The 19,841-nt window shown below is 44.2% G+C and overlaps 1 protein-coding gene and 1 pseudogene across 5 annotated transcripts in view; one reads left to right on the top strand and one right to left on the bottom strand.

The window, feature by feature from the left end:
* Nucleotides 1-19,841, bottom strand: part of RPH3A (rabphilin 3A) — a 294,958-nt gene that overhangs the window by 96,509 nt on the left and 178,608 nt on the right. The window contains exons 1-2 of one of the 5 annotated variants that reach the window (XM_003483431.4): nt 4,941-5,561; nt 4,703-4,823 (exon numbers count right to left, since the gene is read on the bottom strand). The exons of 2 other annotated variants lie outside the window; for them this stretch is intronic. The gene's annotated coding sequence lies outside the window, so the exon portion shown is untranslated. Of the gene's footprint in view, nt 1-4,702; nt 4,824-4,940; nt 5,562-19,841 lie in introns of those variants that run through there. 2 more of the 5 variants (XM_005670697.3, XM_021072396.1) reach the window with 2 other exon arrangements.
* Nucleotides 1-19,841, top strand: part of LOC110256675 — a 174,434-nt pseudogene that overhangs the window by 28,661 nt on the left and 125,932 nt on the right.

The raw sequence follows: 19,841 nt of genomic DNA on the forward strand, positions 1-19,841 counted from the left end.
AATGACTAATAAAGCTGCATTATCTCACCCCAAAGCATCTGCTCCTTATCCAAGAGCAAAGCCTGAAGACAAAGAACAAAACGTTAAAGATGGAATTTCACAAGTCTGTGAGCTGAGTGTTTTAGGGTAACTAAGGAAGTCTATTGGTACTAACTCCCCAAAGATCACACTGTGTAAGCAGCCACTTATTTATCTAAGTCTCAAAGGGATTGTGTTTTTGTCATCATTTTTTTTTCCAGTGCCCACCATGGCGCCAGGCATACTATAAGTATCCAATAAATGTATGATGCATGAATACATGTCAATTAATGCTCTGGCAGGAGGAGAGAGGGGTCAGTCCTTTGCCTGTGCAGATCTGAGATGAAAAGCCAAGCCCTTCTAAACTCCTCACCAATGACTCATCATAATCACCAAACACTAATTAAGCACCTACTGCATGCAGGCCTCCGGCTGGATCATAAACCAAAGGTACCTCCCCTCCCTATGTTGATCTGTTCACTAGACCATCAAGGTGTCATTCATTCATTCATGCAAGTTGTTGCTGAGCACCAGCTGTGTGTCAAACGAGACTCCAAAAAGGGAGATGGCACAGCCTTGGCCCTTAAGGATCTATCCTTATAGCATCTCAGGAGCTGTATGCAGGAGCACCATGACAGGGAAGGCACCATAGCAGGGAAGGGAGGGAAAACACAGGTCTCCTGGGAAAAATCCTCAGGCTCTGAGCTGGTGAGTTGAGATGATTCAGCAAAAGCCTCCCAAGGATTTGGAGGCACAAAAGCCTAAGTAGTCGGAAGGTTTCTCCTGAACGCCTTCCTCCACAGCCTGCCCGCTATACTCACTGAGGCCCTGTTTCCTTGGGGCCTCATGGGGCCTCACAGGCTTTAAAGAAAGGAGATCATTATGCCCATTTCGTGGGTGAATAAACTACAGCCCAGGGACCCTCAGCAACTGCACAAAGACTACATAGGGAGTAAGTGGGACTGGAAGTCTCCTGTCTCCAAGGCACATTCTCTCTCTCCTGGGACCCAAAGCTGCATCCCTGGCACAAAGGATTTCACCTTCGTCTATCTCACCCTAGTCTTGTTTCTGTCAGAGGTGATTTCACTGGTACGATCTCCAACATCATCCCCATTGCTCACATTTGTTGGATGCTTAGTCCTTGACAGGCTCAGACTAAGCACTCTCCAGGCAGTAACTCAAAATTTTCACAGTTCTTTTATTATCCTCACTTTAAAAATGGAGAAGTTGAAGTGCAGAGAGGTGACATAATATAACTTGAAAGTGCTAGAATCAAGATCTAAACCCAATTGGTTCATTTTCAGAGCCCACACTCTTAACCACCACACTGTGGTTACTTAGGGCAAATGAAGCTCAGAGAGGTTTAGGGTCTTGCCTGAAGACACACAGCAAGGAAGCACTGGAGTCAGGATTCAATCTCAGGTCTGGCTGCTCCCAGGGTCCCACCCTACAGATCTTGGAGGTTCAAAAATCTGGTTAAAGAAGCAGACAGGGGTGGGGAACAGGAAGGAGAGGGGGCTATTTCTGTGGTGCCTCATTCATTCTCCCAGCACAGCAAGGATCTCCATCCTGGGGTGGCAGCTGAATAATTTAAGCTCGTCAGCTCCAGCCCACCACTTCTGGGTCCTGGATTTATTTTTATCCCAGGTTACAGTGCTTAACAGAAATAAACCACGCTGTTCGCTTCCCCTCGCCTTTACATCAACTCCTGATTTGTCTGTATTTATGACCAACTTCCCACTCGAAGGGGATAAAGAGCAGAAGACAGGTCCATATGTCATGGTGGTTTTTATTAGAAAGTCACACATTCTCTTTTGACTCACAGAGAGAGGAGAGGAAGAGAGGGTTAAATAAAGAGTAAATACCACATCTTACAAATAACCCCCCAAAGCAGTCACTCTGACCAGATCCACAGTCTTGGACAGGCAGCCAGGATGTACTCCAGGCAGCAAGAAAGAGAAAAGGCAGAGCAATGAGGGGAGACTGACTTCCCAGGCAGTTTTGGACTGCAGACTCTCTGGCTGCTGCCTTCCTCCCACCAGTGAGAAAGGAAATGTCCACATTTGTCTCCACAGCTATGCTTCCTGATCACCAGCACAGGATGGAGAGGAGCTGCTAAAAGTCCTCCCTCCACACCCAGGCTGGAAGTAGGGGGGCTGGGGGTGGAATAGGGGTTGCTGAAGCCAGGAATGAGCACATAATGTCTTGTCTTCATAATGCTAGATTTGTATGTTGCTGTGCATGACTTACTGTGTTGCTTTCCCTCTCTGGGCCCCCTGAAGTCTCAGACCAGATCAGAGGCTTTGAACTCAAAGTGCTCAGGTGGGCTATAGAGTATATGCATCTTTTCAGAGTAGATGTTCTCAAAGAGGTCCTGGGTGCCTCCCTGGGATAAATCTCTACAAGGCCTTCAAGTGCTGCAAAAGCTGTACATTCACACAACTGAAGCCATAAACAAAGAAGACCCCTCTCCAGCTGAGCACAGGATTCTAGAAACCTAGCAAAGTTCTCACAAGAGACCATTCCCATCCTGATTCACCCAAACAAAATCTCTTCAACACATATGATAAATTCCCAAACACAGTGGTAACCCTTCCTGGAAGTATGAATGGGCACATACACATATACACACTCATCACATAGTCATGAAACCTCAGAGTTGAAAGGAGCATTGGGGTTACCTAGACTGACCACCTCATTGAACAGATAGGGAAATTGAGGCCCAGAAAGGGAGATGCAGCTGGGGCTGCAATCCAGGTCTCCTGATCCAAGCCCAAGGCTCTTTCCAGAAGCTTCTGTTTCCCTCTCCCTGGTGCACCACAATGCACCAATTCAAATGTGATGAGGGAGGAGGGAGGGCAGCCTCTTGGATCTTAGCCACCCCCAAGGAGGTAAGGCTGGGAGGCAGCAAGCAGATGTTCAAAAAGCACCCATATGTAGATAGCCCAGTCCCAGCTACCTCTGGTGGGCTGGCACTTACTGCATGGCTGAACCACTTGATAAAATATTATAATACTCCTCTCCTGGATGGTTATATTGCATTGAGGTCCCTGTGGCTCCCTTGATACTCCCTGTCTCCCTAAACCCCTCCATAATCCAGCAATTAAAGAGGTAACACTCAGCACATCAGGAGACCCCTAAGATCCCCAAACCAACACCCCAGCCACGGTCCAGTCTGACCAGTTAGTGCCGAAGTTCAATATATTAAATATCACCCATGGACAGATCTGTGGCTCCTTATTTGAACCAAATTTCCCCACATTCATCATTCACATTTAGGCTTCCCATGGAGGAAACTAAGGCAACTTCCTACTCAAGGTCACCTAGCAAGGAAAGCCGAGGATTTTGAGGACCAAATCTTTGATACTAACCACCAAGCAACCCCCACCCCTGCCTCACATGTCCTGCCTGAGGAGTCATACACCCCAGGATTCTGCTGTCCCCACTTGGCTCTGGGGTTGGAGAAAATGACTGAGTGGGCTCTGCTTACGCTTGCCAGTCTCTGCAGCTGATGTTTTATTCCTCCCACCTCTAAGAATAAGAACTGAAAGAGGAAATCCTTGGGGGAGCAGAAGACTGAAGTGGCCCCTGAGATAATAGCAAAGATGCTAAAAATAAGGACATTCATTTCCAGAAAGGTAGATGTAATCAAAGAAGGAAGCAGAGAAAATCCCCCTTTGATAGGTTACAGATTAGCAGCAAAGGCATTTAAAATTAAATGTGAGTTTTGGATTCAGTTACAAAGGACCTCCCCTTCCCACTCACTAACAGGTTGGTGAGGCTTATCTCATCTGAATAAAGAAACTAGAGCAGGTATAATCTGCCCTGGAATAGATCTGAAGCCTGGAGCCCTTCCCCAGAATCTGAACAAATCTCATTCCCTTCTTTCTCTACTCTGGATAGGCTCAAGGATGAAGTCCCCTGGGCTGGCACCAGGATGCACCCTCTATATAATCACTTACAGGTTATACCACCTGTGAAAATAAAACATTATCTGCTCAGCAGGCAGCTGGCTGCTCCCCTCTAGCCTGCCTGACCACTCATTCCAAGAAAAATGTGGTCTCCCAGGTCTCTCATCCCAGGAAGCTTAGAACAGCCAAGCTTGCAAAAAACAAACAAACAAACAAAAAACAAAAAAAACAATAGTACAATTAAATTACTCAGCTGTCCCTGGAAGATAGTACAATCTGAGCCCAGTCCTATGCCAGTCTCACTTGGTATGCCTAGATTACCCTAAGCAAGGGTTAACCTCCCAGTGTTAGGTGACTATCTCCCAGCCAGGGTCAAGGTGCCCCCTCCGAGATCAGAACACTTGGAGACCCTCCATGCCAGGCTGGCCAGTCCCACAAAGGGTTAATTCACTCAGACAACTGCCGGCTACTTTCCACAGCTTCTGCTGCAAGGGAGAGAACAAACTGGGAAGAAGCCACAATTTTGATCACATTGCCTAAAACATGAGCATATTTTACCCCCACCCTGGGCAGTCAGCCGAAATCTCATTTGGCTTTGGGGTGCCACTTAGGCAATCAAACACTGCAGAATGTGGGCAAATAAATGTGGTCATTCCTCAACAGCCCTCACCTCCCACCTACCCTCTATCCCATCAGCTCATGAACACACCTCATCACTACTGGGATTCCAATACCCCCAGCCCATTTGCACAATTGAGAAGAATATCACTTACCACCTCACCAGAGGATTGCAGGGGGAATGGGTGAGCCAAATTCTTGCCAACTCCTCTCTTCCCTGTCGGGTGGGAAGATGCTAACTCCCAATGACTTGGTTTGAAAGCTCAGCGGAGGTGCCTGCAAGAAAATTGTTCATTTGACTCTCCTACTCTTCCCAAAATAAAATCAAAGCAACCACATACACACACACACCACTACCCCTAAATCAGTCAGGACCAAGATGAAAAGAAATACCACTGCCAGAAGATGAGAAAACTCAGACCAGTCAGTGGACAAGGTAAAGACAGTGGCTCCCTCAGACTGTCCTCCACATGGATGAAGGTTTTTGCTCTGTGGATCTCGATCTCTCTCTCTCTCTCTCTCTCTCCCCTCTACTCTCCCCTTCTCTCTCTCTTTCTCTTTCTCTCTGTAGTCCGCGTAGGCAACTCTGGGCTGCTGGCAATAGACGAATCAATTGTTTCCCCAGTGCTGGAATCAGTGGCGGCTGCCACCACTGCTGCAAAACCCTGTGTGAACAAGGAAGGGGGCAGCAGATTCCCGGCGCAGGGGGAACCAAGCCTGCCTTCCACCCGTGATTTATGCGTGAAGTGCCTGGAGAAAGAGAGGTGGGAGGCAGGGAGGAGAGGTTGGGCGCCCAGAGATTCAGCTGGTCGAAACGGCAATCAGGAGATTGACGATCAGCACCGCGGACAGCGCTAAAATGCGGCGGCGGAGGAGATCGGCGCGAAGCGAACCCTCAGGCTGAGAAGTTAAGTTATTGGATGGTTAGAGCAGAAGAAGGAGAGTCCAGGGGAGGCGGGGATATAGGACTTCTTGACATCACACAGTGAAGTCAGTGACAGCCTACCTACCACACACTTGTTCTAATCTTGTCGCTCACTCTTGGAGCAAAAAAGCTGTAACTTCACATCCCCTTTCCCCCCCACACACGCCCCCAGACCTTCACTGCTGTCTCTGCTCAGAAAAGAGTTTGACCCCAGCGTGGGAGCCTCCAAGTGGCTCCCCCCCTCTCAAAATCAGCCCAGCTGACCTGTCACTGCTCACTGCAGATTTCTGACCTGTGCCTTAGTGCCTTGGAATTCAGAGCAGGAAGATGAGGCTTAGGAAATGGAAATTTCTATGGAGCAAAATGGCTTGGCTGAATAAGCACTTGACAGGTTTCTGGAATCAGGTCTAGCCCCCATACAACCTTGGAAAAGTCACTTAATGTTTTCAAGTCTCATCTGCAGAATGAGCATGTTGCTATCTGATTTTCCTAAAGATAGGAAGCAAGAGGTTAAAAAGCAACAATAAGAACACCTAGTTGTGGGCTTCTATAATCTCATGATCCATAATATGTCCTGTGATTCAAATGTTTTTCCAAAAGGAGAAAGTAATTGACAGTCAATCCAGAATGGTATGTGCCAGCCTAACCTTTCTGGCTTGTGGTTTGAATAGGATGATGTTAGGAGATTATAAGAGGTCTAAACCAGACAATTGAGCCCTGGCTAAAAACCTGTCCCCAAAAGATCCAGACTAATCTTCTGAAGTGAAATAACTATATGGACAAGAAAATAAAATCATTAAAAGGAGAAATATACAAAGAGAAATTGATTCTCATGGCTTCCAATGTTCCAGATTTCAAGGGTCTTATTCCTGCTTCTTGTGAAGAAAGGATAGGAAATCTCAAATAGACCCAGATCTGGTTAGAACTTCTCTGCAAAGTGAACTGGAACTCTTTACTGGTGACACTCCTCAAAACCATCCCACTTAGATGGCCCAGGGTGAGCTACCATATTTGTCACTTAATCTGCCTCCGCTCCTTATAAAGTAGGACCTAAAATGTCAGGATATTAGAGACCATTTAGAACCTCACTTTATAGATGCTCATGATAATGGTGATGAGGATGGTGGTGGTGATAGACTTGTGGTGATGATGGTGATGGTGGTGGTGGTGATGGCAGCTCTCATTTACTGAGAACCAACTAGATCCCAGCCATTCTGCTAGGAACTTCACAGGTGTCATCTCCTTGAATCTTTACCAGTACCTTTTGAGGGTACTATCATTATTCTCACTTTACAGATGAAGAAACTGAGACCCAAGAAATTACGTCTCTTGCACAAGGTTACACTGTTAAGTGGCAGACACAGGATTGAAACCTGGGATTGTATGATTCCAAAGCCCATGCTTCAGAATGTCTCTCTCAAAGTCAAGTTCAAATGCATTCTACACTTTTTTGGCAGGACCTCATTGAATCTTTTCTAGGAAGACCCTATGACATAGGTTCAAAGTCTTCACTACACATATGGAGAAACTGAGAGGGACAAGTGACTTGCCCGGGGCCAAAGAGCTAGAAAGTGGCAGAGCTGAGTCTGGAACTCAGGCCTTTCAGATGCTAGAACCTGTGTTCTAGCTTCCAAACAGTGTCAGACATATAGTAAATAAATATCAAGAAGCATAGAGAGGAACTAAAGTCACAAAGGATGCTGGTGGTGGAGTCAGAATCCAATTAATTCCCAGGCCTTTTGGCTCCCAGTACCAAGGAATGTTTACCCCTCACCTCACAGCTCCCTTGGATTAGGCACATATTCTGGGAGGGTCTATCATGAATTCAGATCACCCTGAAGGAATGAAAATAACTACCCCTTGCTACAAGTCTAGACCACCTATACTGAGCAGTTACTCAGTTACTGCCTTCAGCCCTCATAACTACATGAAGTAGGAGCTATTCTTGTCCCATTTTTCAATTGATAAGACTGAGACTCAGATGAGCAAAGCCTCAAAGCTCACACAGGCAAGGAGTAACACAGCAGGGATGCAAATCCTAGATCTGTCTGGCTCCAAGGCCTGGGTTTTTGCCACCCTGCTAGCTTTTTCTCAAATTGCTCCTTCAAGAGGCCCCTGTTTGACTTCTACCTCCCTTGTTTTCAACCTGAGCACTTGTGCTTTTAAATGTTTTGCATACTGGGCATCTGCCCAAGCCTTCATTGGAACAGAGCTTTGCAGTAAAATTAAAAAATAATAATATGGTTGAAACCAGAGCACTGCGCCTTCCCTGGTGACCATGCCGTCTAGGAACTAGCCTTCTCAGGGGGTTTTTGCCCCCACCCTCTCCACCTCCCTGGCCACCGTCTCCAAACCTCTCTTCTGGCTTGAGAGCTTTTGGAGAACTCTTCATTCAAAGAACCAGCTGCTTCCGTTAGCTCTGACAGCTCTGCAGCAGAGAGACACCTGGAAACCAGACACCCAAGGGTGAGTCCAGCCAGGCTCTGATCCTCTCAAAGATGGAGAACTGCAAAAGGATTTCTCAGGGCCCTGGATTCAACAAGCTGCCCTGTTTTGTTCTGCTGAGGCCAGAGGCAGCCCATTAAGACTTTCCATCGCCCTCAGAGTAAACAAGCAGTGATGATGTGGTGATGGCTATAACAAAAGCTATCCATTGTTTTCTGGTTGACTTGTCTGCACCATATTATTATTTTATCCTCACAACAATCCTATGTGTTAAGAAGGTAATCATTTTATTTCCATTTTATAAATGAGAAAACTAACACTCAGATGCCTGAAACAACTAGCCCTTTAGTTCACAAGTAGTAGCACTGGTATTTGAATGCTGTGAATTCACAACTATTACGATATATGGCATCCTAATTATAAACGTCTTTCCCATTTATTTTGGGTGTTTATAATTCACCAGGGGTGACATGCTTTATCACCCCAGGACTATTCATGACTTATAACAATGCATTGCAGTTGTACTATATTATTAGCCCATCAAAAATGAGGAAATTAGACACAGAGAGACCAGGTGATGTGCCTAAGGTAACACAGCTAGGAAGAGGGTGAAAGGCAAGGTGTGAATATGAACATTTTGTCTCAGGGCCCACATGCTCTACTGTCTCCCAAGAATGGGAGCTGAGATAGCCTGGAAAGAAACAAATGTTCTCATTTCACTTGGCAAGTGGAACAGAATAATGGCTCCCAAAGATGTCCACATCCTAATCTTCAGAAGTGGTGAACATATTACCTTATATGGCAAATAGGACTTCACAGTTATGATTAAGTGAAGGATCCTGAGATAAAGAGATTGCCCTGAATTATCTAGGTGAGCCCAATGTAGTCATAAAAATTCTTATAAGGGGAAAGGGAGGTGAGAGAGGTCAGAAAAGCTAAGTGATAATGGAGTGCAGGGGACAGAGAGAGAGAGAGAAAGAGAGAGGGAGAGAGAGAGAGAGAGACTCTGTTATTGGCCTTGAAGATGGAAGAAGGGGCCACAAGCCAAGGAATGAGGATAACCCCTAGAAACTAGAAAATCCAAGGAATTTGATTCTCCCCTAGAGCCTCCAAAAGGAGCACAGTCCTGCCAACACCTTGATTTTAATATTTTGACCTCCCAAACTGTAAGATAACAAACCCGCGTTGTTTTAAGCCACTAAGTTTGTTATTTGTTATAGCAGCCATGGGACACCAATACAGCAACTCTGCCAGAGGACTCTCCAATGAGAAGGCCATAGCAAACACGCCTTAGGAATCACAACTGAGCTCCCTCTTGGCCAGACAACCCCGTGCTTCAATCATTTCACTGCCTGTTCCAAACCAGGAGGTCCTACAAGAGAAAAGCTTCATGCTCCAAGCATCAGGCCAAGACTGTCAAGCTCTGTCGCTGGATGGCACTGTCAGGGCATGACATGCTTTATTCACTCCCTCCTTCTCTTTTAAGAGCCTCCAGGGGAATGCTATCATCAGGAACACAAAAGAGAAGAAATGTCACAGGGCAGCTTTCCAGGAGTACAACTCATCATAGGGGATCAATCAAAGACAAAACAAGTAGAGAGAGGAGAGAGACAGGAGAGCAAGAAAAAGAGAGAAAGAGCTAAAAGAGAAAGAGAGAGAAAACTTCTGAGACCCTGAGCCTGGCCTATGTGCTCCAACAAATTCTGTCCCACTGGGAAAGGGGCAAGTCTTGGGGAAGCCATTAGCCCCCTTAGGAGAAACTAGGGTAATTACAGAGACAGTGCTGCAGGTCTTGGCAAGACATGCCTTTAAGACAAGTTAACAAGTATTATTTATTAATCAGTCAATTCAGTGTTATCAGGCAAGGCTTTCTAAGGAAAGAAATTGGACTTGCCTTCTGGTGTTTTGAGCTTGATCCTTGGCTCCCCCACTCAGCAGCTGTGTGACCATGGGCATGTTACTTGCATGCTCTGAACCTCAGTTTCCTCAACTGTAAAATGGGACCGCAACACCTTTCCCACCTACTTGCCAATATGGCTAGGACAAATCATTGAGCTAATGGATTTGGACAAGTTTTGTATTCTTTAAATAACAAATAACAGCTACCATTTATTAGGCACCTACTGTTTGCTGTGTGCTTAACTTTTACTTCCTCGAGGAATGTAGTTAAGCATCCAGCCCAAACTACCACAGGTGTTGCAGGAAGAAACATCAGCAGAGACAGTATAATGAAATGGTTAAAAGGCCAGATTTTAGGGTAAAGCTACCCAGGTTCCAATATGGCTCTACTGCACACAAACTTGTGGGTGGAGGAAGTTACTAAACTTCTCCGTGCCTCAATGTCCCCATCAGTAAGGTGGCGATAATAACAGTACGTCCTCATATGGTTGTCATCAGGATCACGTTAGCTAACAGATGTAAGTCATTTAGAATAGTGCCTGGTATATGGGAAGTCCTAAGTGTATCATCTTTGTTTATTTTTGTGTTGTGATTAGTACTGAAAAGAGGCATTTTCCAAAGGGTGGTGCTAAACTGGGATACAAAAGATGATGTTAGGTGGCGTATGGCCACATTTTTAAGGTTTCAATGTTACATATCTATTTTAAAGTGCATTAGAAAAATGTATTTCCACTTCAAGTAGTGACACAATGTTTTCTTCAGTGCAAATATACTTAAGTTGATGTAATGTGAGGCAAGAATAAATTTGATTTTTCTCCTTTATTTCCAGCACCTCAATAGCATAATCTGCCCTGAATCAGTCCTCTTAGTGTGCTGGATTTACCTAACCACTCCCCACTCCTAACAACTGTATCTCTCAGTGGGGCTGTTTCCCAGTTACTCCAGAAAATCTAGAAGCACAGTCTAATGCCAAGACAATAAAGGAAGCATGCAGAATACCCTCTTCAGATCCCATCCAAAATCTGCTTCTGGTCTATAATAAATAAATAATACTTACTGAAGACCGGGCAAATGTTTTTCCCTCATCTGAGCCCCTACAGTGTAGCCTAACCTTCCCCCTGGGTCCAGCCTACATTGTAACTTGTTCTCTCATCAGACTAGATATTGCAGGAACACAGTTCAGTCTTGTGTATCTCTAAGGTTTCAGGGCCCAGAACCAATGTGACATTTGGTCAATGTTGAATAAGTGAGTTATTCTTAGACCATCTGATGCTTGTATCTTTTATCTTACTGTAATCTCAGGAAGGGGGCATGTGACCACCCGAAATTGCATGTTTAGTTATCATAAATGGGACATGTCAGCAGTTGGTGGGATTCTGCAAGGAGCCCCATATCTTGAAGATATTGTTATCCTTGAATACTTTTGTGAGGACCTGGGCTAGGTCATCACCCCAGATGATCAATGCTAGAGCCTTGCCCAGACAGAGAGCAGAACAAGCTAAGAGAAGCCAGGAAACTCTGAGGGGTGAGATTTGAACCAGCTGAATTTGGATAAGTGGGAAGAAAAGAGTAGAGTAAGGAAGAGCAGCTTGAGAAAAAAGCTCAGCTGTCCTGACGCCCACCAAGGCGTGAAGGATGGAGGGGGCTGACATTTGCTGGAAGAATCCACATTTTCATAAGAAGTTTTAAGCTCTGATTTTTTTTTTTTAAAGAATGAATCCATTATGGAGGGATCCCAGGCACTGACTGTAGGTGGGGAGATCACGAGAGGCAGAACTATATCCGGTTAGGTCTTTCAAAGCACGCCTCTAAGGAGACCCTCTCAAAATCCCAGTCTGCTTCTCCCTGGAAATAAATAAATGAGATTCCTCACTTCTGCTGGAACAGAGATCTGTCAGCATCTCCTAGTCTGGTTCATATTGGGAGAGAGCAAATGGAAAGCTGGCTCCTCCAGTAGTGACTCAGATATTCACCAAGCATCTAGAAGAATGACTAAGAGCAAGTTAGCCTTGAGTCCCACTTCTTTCACTCACTGGCTGTGTGACCTTGGGCAAGTCACTTCACCTCTCTGAGCCTTAGCAGCCTCATGTGTAAATAATAATACCTACAACATACCTTTATGGGAATCATTTGATGAGATACAATATGTAAAAGGCTTGGTACATAGTAAGGGCTCAACACATTAGTTATTATTATTATTATTCTCATTTTATTTATTTATTTTTAATCATTACTTTCTGTCAAATTCTGGGGATACGGAAATGAGTAAGATTCTACCCTTCCATGCTACAGGCCAACCAGAGAAATAGAAAAGAGATCCCCAGATTATAAAACAGTGTGATGAGCACTTTAAAAGAGCCGTGAAATGCATAACTACAGAGGACACTTATTTCTGTTGTGTATGTGAAGGGGGAGAGGTTGAACAAGGTTACCTCCACAGGAGACCAGGGAAGCGGGTGGGTGGCAGGGAGGCATGCCACGTGACCAACCTCTTAGTGCCCCAAGCATCTCTCCCTCCCTGAGCCAGTACTTGCTCCAACATCTGGGAGCATCTCCTCTAAGGAGATTTCTCAACATCACACTTATGTAATCCTAACATGACACGACAGATATCCAGCAGGCTTCCAAAAGGAAGAGGCTAGCTCTCCCCATCAATCCCATTTGGTCAAGCAGGCCAGGAGTGAAAAGTGCTATGGAAATAGTGAGAGAGTGACTTTCAGGAAGCAGACTCGTGATCAGATTAGCTGATGGGTGGGTAGCAAGGTACAATGGCACAGCCTTCCTGGAGGTGATCTCGCACTCTGCATGCAGAACCTTAAAAGTTTTATACACCTACCATGCTGACCCATGAGACGCTCTTGAGGAATTTAACCTACAGAAATAATAAGATGAATGTACAAGGATTGTCATCATGGCATTGCTTATAATGATGACAAATTGGAAACAATCTAAATGTCCAACAACAGGAGGGTTTTTCTTTTTAATAAATCATATTCCATACCAAAGGAGGTGAAGCAGCTCCACGCCATGATAGTTTTGGTATAACCCTCACAATGTGTAATCTCTACATTTTAAAAAATACTAGAAAGTGGTATATATAGTTTGACCTCATTAATAAATATGGTCCCTGGGAAGAAAGAAATGCTGGAAAGGTCCTTCTACATGCACATTACATCCCTCCTTCAAAGTCTTGGCCAATCATTCACTTATTCACTCAAAAAACATGCTGAGAACCAATTATATGCCAGACGCTAGGGATAAAGAATGATACAAAAGTAATACCATCCCTGTTCTTGCCAAGCTTAGAGACTCAGAGATCACCTCCTCCAGGGAGACCTCTCTGACTACACCAGTCCAGAGTGAAGTTTCTCTTTTCTGATCCCTGGTAGTCTGATCCCAGAATTTATAAAGGATGATAATAGCAATTTCCTAAGATCTTAGCAAAGTTCTTTATATGTGGGGTATTGCTTAATAACTAAGCAATACTGGAAAATAAATCCTAGGATTGATCTCCATTTTTCAGATGAGAAGACCGGGGCTCAGAGAGGATAAGGTATTTGTTCAGACTCACACATGAGCAAGTAACCAAGCAGGGACTCAACCCACTTCTGTCTGACATCAGAGCCCATACTTTTAAGTACCATGTTTGTGTTGAGCAAATACTGAAGAGCCTGCTTGGGTCTGGAACTGCTAAGAACCTTTCCCAACTCCTTCCAACACAGTTGGACCTTCTTCTTCTCTGCCCCCAGTACATACAATCCAGCCACCATAACAGCCTATCTCGTTTCCCTGTGATCCCCGGCCTGGGGGAGGGAGACATACAACCACCCTATGTTTCAGGTTTAGTTATCCTAAAGGGAATATATCAGTAGTAAATGGATTCTACAAGACGCCCCATGTCTTTCAGATGTTGCTCTCTGTGAACAAGTTTAGAAGGACTGAGACTAGACCCTCATTCCAGAAAATCAATGCCAGTGTGGCTGGTTATATCCAGATGCCATTTCCTTGAGGACAGGGGACTATGTCTATCTTATGCACCTAATGCAGTGTCTGGTACAGGAAAAATACCCAATAAATAGCTGATGAATGAATGAAAAGTGACATTGTTTTTGTCAGCTATTTATTTCCTGGATAAAAGGTTCTTTCTTTGGGCTGGATGCTTATAGCTCACTGAGCCTTCCACCATCTTCACCACACCCAGGAAACTGCAAAGAAATTGATCAGAAAGAACTTCAGGCTACCCATTCAGCTAGGGCCCTGCTCATGGATCTGGACCCATGGAAGAGGAGGCTTGGAGAAAAGATGAGGGTGATGGTTGTGGGGGAAAGTCATCCTGCCCCAGAGCTGATTCTTCTAAAGCTGCAGCCACATGGGATATTCCTGCTCACTCAGATAGCAAACCCAGGAACCTCACGCCAGCCCATTCTAGCACAGAAAAGAGACAGAATGCCACAGGGGACACGAGTCTGGCTGCATTTGCAAATGCCTACTGGTTTTTCAGGAGAACCAGATAAGTTCCAGAGGGTACTTTTCATAAGAATTTATGTCATTCTCAAGTAAACCTTGAGGGGCATCAATGCACAAAATCATTTTTCCTCATTGGCTCAACCTGATTTTACCATAATTCATTGCAGAGACAGGAAGAGGAGAGTCTGAGGTGCTCCATCCTCACCGTAAAATGGGAGTAAAGGCATCTATCTTCCTAGATGTTTATAAGGATCCAAGGGGATCGAAACATATGAAAGACCCAGTAAAGAGCTCAGTAAACAGTGAGTGTTCAAAGAATGCCTGCTGAGTCTGAAGGCGGTAAAAAATCAGCACTGAAAGGCCAGTGTTAACTGGAAAACTGTATTGAGATTATACTTATCAGCCTATCCTTCTCAAGAAACTTGATGGAATGGACACAGGGCAGATAAGTGTTAAAGGATGAAGAGGAAAATGAGGCATTTTCTCAGAGGTCAGGCCAAAGCAAGCCCCACAAAGACAAATGTTATGACAGCGCTGGCTGCATAGAAGGGAGAAAAGAGGGGTAGAGATGAGGAACAAGAAAAGTAAGTACTAACAAAAAAACTTGCTAACTTCACAGAAGACCTCACAGCACACTAGAGAGACATGAGATGTGGCATCAGAAGACCTGAGTTATAATCAGCACGTATTTGGTTGCAAGAAACAGAAATTCTTCTGAGTGGCTGAGGTGAAAAGAGAGGTTTACTCTAAAGATGGATCTCATGGAGTCCCATCTCCAGCCTCTCGGTCATTGTCAACTCACCTGCAAACTGCAGTTGCCTCCTCCAGTCATCGCTCCTTACAGTGCATTCCCTGCACTCAGCCAAAGGCATATCCTCAAAATCAAACCACAACATGTCATTCCCTCTCTTGAAATCCCTCTGGTACGTACCCCCTGTACTTTTTTTTTTTTTAAGGTTTTATCTGCCCTACAGGTCCTACACCACCTATCCCCTACTCCCACCCCATCCTCTCTGCCCTCATCTACTATGCTCTCCTCTCTTACTATGCTTTGTCCTCTGGCCACTCCCAAGCTTTTTCCCATCCCAGACCCTTTGCACCATCCATTCCTTCTGCCAGGACTGCACTTCTTCCTGTTCCTTGCATGGCAGGTTTCCTTACAGTCCTTCAGGTCTGGCTTAAGTCACTTTCTCAGAGAGCCCTTCTCTGATCACCTCCCCCTCATTGCCTGTTTTGGTTTTCTGCATAGCCATGATCACCATCTGATGGTTTGTTATTAAATTGTACAGACGTCTGTCCCTCTTATTATAATATACATTCCATGAGATTAGACACCTAAGAGCCTTTACAGCTATACCCCTAAGACCTAGAATAGTGTCTGACATATAATAGGTGCTCAATACAAATTTGTTAGATAGATGGATAGATGAATGGATGACTGGATAGATGAATGAATGAATGGATGGATGGATGGATGGATGGATGGATGAATGAGTAGATAAGTAGATGGATGGGCAGATATATCCAAGGATAGAATATGAAATTTAGCCATATCTCATGTGATTTGGAAGAGGCACGTGGTAAACCAAACTTTCTCTCTATCTCTAAATGGCCCTAAGGTACTTTGCTTTGCCTCTCTGCCTTTTGTCTTTCTCTCTTTTAAATAAATGTTTTAAAATCTTGTAATATTTCACATTTACAGAAAAAGCTGTGAGTCCCCATATACCCTTCATTCATCTTCTGCTAATGTTAACATCTTACATTACTATGGCATATTTGTCAAAACTAAGAAATTAACATTTGTACAATACCATTAACTATTTTCATTTGGATTTTACTAATGTCTTTTTTGGTTGTTCTAGGATCCAACGTTGCATTTAGTCATCATATCTCAGTCTCCTCCAATCTAAATTTCTCAGTCTTTCCATGTTTCATGCCCTTGATACTTTTTTTTTTCTTTTTAGGGCCACACCCATGGCATGTGGAAGTTCCCAGGTTAGAGCTCGAATTGGAGCTGTAGCTGCCAGCCTATGCCACAGCCATTGCAATGCAAGATCCGAGCTTCATCTGTGACCTACACTGCAACTCATGGCAACACCAGATCCTTAACCCACTGAGCAAAGCCAGGGATTGAACCCATGTCCTCATGGATACTAGTTGGGTTCATTACCACTGAGCCACAGTGGGAACTCTGCCCTTGACACTTTCGACGAGTAATAGTCAGGTATTTTGTATGATACCTCCCCAATTTGGGTTTGTCCAATGACTCTCATGATTAAACTGGAATTATGGACTTTGAGTAAGAATCCCTTCTCATCACATCCCATCAGCAGGTATAGGATATCATGTCTCTTTTTCAGACATTATCCTTGGATTTTCTTATGACCCAAGTCTTCTTGGCCCAGTATTTCTATGCCTCTACTAACTAACCACAGATTCCGTAATTTTGGATTTATCCAATCAGTAGTGCCCATGCGGTTAAGCTGGGGACAGAATCACACAGCATGAACAGAGAGAAGAACCAAAGAGGTGACAAGTTCTTTTAAGAGGATGTGTCAGTGTCTAAGAGCTGCCCTAACAAATTACCAACTGGATGGCTAAAACAGCAGATTTATCCTCTCATAGTTCTGGAGGCTAGAAGTCCAAAATCAAGGTGTCAACAAGGCCATGCTCTCTCTTGAAGACTGTAGAGAAGAATCTGTCCCATGCTTCTCTTCTACATTCCGAGGGTTGCTGACAATCCTTGGTAATCGTTGGCTTGAGGCTACATCACTCTAATCTCTACCTCTGTCACCATACGGCCTCTGTGGCTGTGTCCTCATCTCTTCTTTTTACAAGGACAACAGTCACACTGGATTTAGAGTCTACCCTAATCCAATATGGCCTCATCTTAACCTCACTAATAATATCGGCAAACACTCTATTTCTAAATAAGGTTACATTCTGAGGTTCCAGGTGGATATGAATTTGGGGGATGCTATTCAACTGAGTGCAGAAGGGGTCTGATAGGTGGGAGGCAATGGTCAGGATCTGTGTTTAGCCCTTCACTGACTAGTGGAATGGCCTTGGACAAATCAATAACTCTCCTGTCTTACCTTTCCCATCTGTTAAAAAGGTGATGACAATATTATATGTATCATAGGCATTAAGTAAGCTAAGACCTATCATAGCACCTTTTAATCTAGGATATACTTTATAAATATGAGTTATTACCTGTGGCAGCCATGAGAGTGTGCCTTACAAAACTCCAGCTACAGGAAGCTTAACTGACTGAGGGCCCCAGCTGTTGTGCTTTCAAATCCATCGGTGCAAACGAGGCCATGTTTCCCAAGGGCCACTCCCAGCCAGTAACTGAATGTAGCAGGAATACTAAAAGGGCCTAATCGGAGAGACATGGGACTCCTCTGACAGAGACTGTCAGGAAAGGGCTCCAGATGCCTCGCTGAAACTTCTTTACAACACAAAGGAGTTTAGGACACCTTCCCTTTCCCCTTCACTCAGGCTCTCCAAGCCTTCCTGGCTCCCTTTCTATTTTCTTCCATAAGTGTTTCCCCTAATTAAGTTTGTGCATATTTAATCTCAACTTGGTGACTGCTTCCTAAAGGACCCAGACAAGCATATTATCCCAGAAATCATTTGTTACCTTTGCCTGAGAAGCATACATTTCTTTGGCTCTGGGTGCCTTTCAAGTAAATCACTTACCCCCCGTAATTGGTCCATGAGGTCTGGATGGAGGTGATGCCTCCCTCTACTCCAAGAGTGGGCATATGCCCAAGCCTGACTGATCATCTGTTGGATTGGCCACAATAGCCAATGTTTGGTACAGAGACGGGCATGTAACCTGATGCAAGCCAATAAGATCCCAATCTGAACCTCTGTTAGTGCTCTTAGAAAGAAGGCGTACATTCTACATTGGATTGCTAAGCTGGTAGAGTGTTTGTCTGGAGCTGCTGAGAGGCATCTTTGCCATCCAGCCTGAGACTGACATCTATGCAAAAGAGAGAGCAATGTGAGAAATCGATTCCCACTGCCATTATTTGAGCACCTGGATCCAGCCATGCCTGAAGCTCCTATACTTATCCATAATGTAAGCCAGTACATTCCTTTTTTGTTTTGTTTTGCTTTAGTCTATTTGAATTGAGTGTTCCAACTAAAAAACTGAATTCAAAATTTCCTGATACTGCTATTCAAAGTGATGACCCAGGATAAGATTGGTGCTTCTGGAGAGAAACTACAAAGTCAAGTAAACATCAAGGATGGACAAAATGGATTCCTTTAATTTCATGTGTGAACTACTTTCAGAGTGTCAGAAGGATTAAAGAGAAAAAAGAAACAACAAAAGAAGCATCAGTGGAATCCAGTTTGGCTTTAGGCTGCTTTTTAAAGAAAGCCTCTCCACAATTAGGATTTCCAAATATAATCCCTCTCATTCGACAGAACCCAGTACCTAGACAGCTACTTCTAAAAATAAGAGAAATAAAATCTGTCTGTTTTCTGATGAATCACAAACACATTTCATCTCTGGCTCTTCTGTTTTGGGATGGAACTCAAAAGAAGGTGTTTCCCTTCTTTTAAAAAATCAAAATTTGTGGAGATTTCTATCAATAAGTTGTTTGCTCTTCTCCCTAAATGTAGATTCTTTTTTGCAAATGCCAGTGCCTCCCGTTTGGAAGGGAGGCTAATATCGGGCCCATAATAACAACCACTGTTGAGGTTTATCCCACATGGTGAAAAGCATCTTGGCCATTCTTTGCTCGGCAATAAAGAGGAACCCCAAGAAAACAAGACTCAATGATCCCTTTTATCTTAGCTCAACTAGGAGCACCCAGCCTGCTGAGGCATTGTGAGCATGACTATAGAATTTAGTAAAACTGTGGCCTGGGAGGCATTACTATCTGGGGGCTCAATCTCTCTCCTTTGCAAATAAAAACAAATAACAAACCTTTAACAGTTGGCTGCAACATTATTAATTAATACAAGGAGACCAAACCTCACTAGGCAATTAATTCCTCTTTCCTGAGTCAATGCAGATGGCAAACAAAGGTCTGTCTCATATCAGGACCCTTCTTCCCCTGTTTCAGATGTGTCGCTATCCCTGGCACAGCTTTGATGGCAAAAAGCAAAGGCACCTATGTGTTCTTTAAATAGATCTCTGCCCCGGCTGCCTTGACAGCTAATGGCCAAAGGATGCTAACACACAGTGGCATCTGTGTTCGCAAAATCAAGGAAGTTTTCCATCAACTGACTTGCTCCTTTATTAAGAGGAAAAGCAATCAGGCATGCAGGAGCAAAGCTTGGCTAAAAGATCTGAACCTCTGAACTGCACTGAGCAGATGCCCAGGGATGAGGAGAACTCAGATCAACAACAATAATAACATTAATGATCACAACAACAACGGCAGCAGAAATGGCTATTATTTGCTGAGCACTTCCTGCAAGCCTGGCTCAAAATCACTGCTTTATATGCATGATCTCACTGAATTCTCACAATAACTCTAAGAAGTAGGTGCTAATATTATCTCAGCATAACAAGATGGTTGTGGCAGATTGGTTACAAA

Source organism: Sus scrofa, chromosome 14 (genome assembly GCF_000003025.6).
Source record: "Sus scrofa isolate TJ Tabasco breed Duroc chromosome 14, Sscrofa11.1, whole genome shotgun sequence".
NCBI lineage: Eukaryota > Metazoa > Chordata > Mammalia > Artiodactyla > Suidae > Sus > Sus scrofa.